This window comes from Mchenga conophoros, linkage group LG6 (genome assembly GCF_057382185.1).
Source record: "Mchenga conophoros isolate Kocher_MC1m ecotype Shallow Benthic linkage group LG6, M_conophoros_male_GT1.1, whole genome shotgun sequence".
Taxonomy (NCBI): Eukaryota; Metazoa; Chordata; class Actinopteri; order Cichliformes; family Cichlidae; genus Mchenga; species Mchenga conophoros.
In genome coordinates this window covers 682,235-684,734 of record NC_140531.1, presented here as the reverse complement: position 1 = coordinate 684,734, position 2,500 = coordinate 682,235, and positions in this window count along the sequence as shown.

Here is a 2,500-nt window from a genome sequence, read left to right as displayed (position 1 = left end):
CCCCCCCCCCTTCCCCCTGCAGTTACCCTGTACCACATGTCTAGCATGGACCTTGACTTCCAGCAGGCCCCGTGGACCCACATTACCCCCCCCTGCAGTTACCCTGTGCCACATATCTAGCATGGACCTGGACCTCCAGCAGGCCCTGGGGACCCACATACTCCCCTGCTCTACTCCCCCACTAGCTTTCCTTTCTTGCAGTTACGCTCCAGCGCATATCCAGCATGGACCTTGACCTCCAGCAGGCCCCGTGAACCCACATTACCCCCCCCCCCCCCCCCTCCTGCAGTTAACCCTGTACCACATATCTAGCACGGACCTTGACCTCCAGCAGGCCCCGGGGACCCACATTACCCCCCCCCCCCTTCCCCCTGCAGTTACCCTGTACCACATGTCTAGCATGGACCTTGACTTCCAGCAGGCCCCGTGGACCCACATTACCCCCCCCCTGCAGTTACCCTGTGCCACATATCTAGCATGGACCTGGACCTCCAGCAGGCCCTGGGGACCCACATACTCCCCTGCTCTACTCCCCCACTAGCTTTCCTTTCTTGCAGTTACGCTCCAGCGCATATCCAGCATGGACCTTGACCTCCAGCAGGCCCCGTGAACCCACATTACCCCCCCCCCCGCAGTTAACCCTGTACCACGTATCTAGCACGGACCTTGACCTCCAGCAGGCCCCGGGGACCAACATACTCCTCTGCTCTACTCCCCCACTAGCTTTCCTTCTCCCGCAGTTACCCTCCACCACAAATCCAGCATGGCCCTTGCCCTCCAGCAGGCCCCGAGGACCCACATACTCCTCCGCTCTAATCCCCCATGAGCGTTCCTTCTCCTGCAGTTACCCTCCACTGCATATCCAGCATGGCCCTTGACCTCCAGCATGCCCCGGGGACGCACATCCTCCCCTGCTCTAGTCCCCCACTAGCTTACCTTTCTTGTAGTTACGCTCCAGCGCATATCCAGCATGGACCTTGACCTCCAGCAGGCCCCGTGGACCCACACTTAAGCCCCCTCCCACTGACAAAGCAAAACACCACTGGCAAAATCCTCGTGCCCCTGGTACTCCAGAATGTAAATTCAAACATGCCCCTGGTACACTGCGCAGAAACACTTTGCCACACACACGCACGCACTGCTTGTGCCTATGGTACGACAACTTTTCTCGTACCTATGGTACGACAACTTTTCTCGTGCCTATGGTACGACAACTTTTCTCGTGCCTATGGTACAACAACTTTTCGCCGTGCCCCTGGTACACCGCTCAGTAGCACTTTGCCACACAAACTCTCCTCGTGCCTATGGTACGACAACTTTTCTCGTGCCTATGGTACAACAACTTTCCTCCGTGCCCCTGGTACGACAGCTTTTCTCGTGCCTATGGTACAACAACTTTTCTCGTGCCTATGGTACAACAACTTTCCTCCGTGCCCCTGGTACGACAGCTTTTCTCGTGCCTATGGTACAACAACTTTTCTCGTGCCTATGGTACAACAACCTTTCGCCGTGCCCCTGGTACACCGCTCAGTAGCACTTTGCCACACAAACTCTCCTCGTGCCTATGGTACGACAACTTTTCTCGTGCCTATGGTACAACAACTTTCCTCCGTGCCCCTGGTACGACAGCTTTTCTCGTGCCTATGGTACAACAACTTTTCTCGTGCCTATGGTACAACAACTTTCCTCCGTGCCCCTGGTACGACAGCTTTTCTCGTGCCTATGGTACAACAACTTTTCTCGTGCCTATGGTACAACAACCTTTCGCCGTGCCCCTGGTACACCGCTCAGTAGCACTTTGCCACACAAACTCTCCTCGTGCCTATGGTACGACAACTTTTCTCGTGCCTATGGTACAACAACTTTCCTCCGTGCCCCTGGTACGACAGCTTTTCTCGTGCCTATGGTACAACAACTTTTCTCGTGCCTATGGTACAACAACTTTTCGCCGTGCCCCTGGTACACCGCTCAGTAGCACTTTGCCACACACACACTCCTCGTACCTATGGTACGACAACTTTTCTCGTGCCTATGGTACGACAACTTTTCTCGTGCCTATGGTACAACAACCTTTCCCCGTGCCCCTGGTACACTGCGCAGAAACTCTTTGCCACACACACACACCACTCGTGCCTATGGTACGACAACAGGCCCCGGGGACCTACATCGCACCTTGCTCTTGCCTCCCTTACAGCTGAAAAAGGTCCATGCCTGTGCCCTGGCCCTGCTGAAATTCCCTCTCCATTTAGCCGAGGCAGTGAGTCGGCCTCCTGTCTCCCTTTACGGTCGAAAAAGATGTGCTCCTGGGCGCCTGGCCCTGCTGCTACTCACATCGGGCATGGACCTGGACCTCCAGCAGGCCCCGGGGACCTACATCGCACATTGCTCTTCCCTCCCTTACAGCTGAAAAAGGTCCATGCTTGTGCCCTGGCCCTTCTGAAATTCCCTCTCCATTTAGCCGAGGCAGAGAGTCGGCCTCCTGTCTCCTTTACGGTCGAAA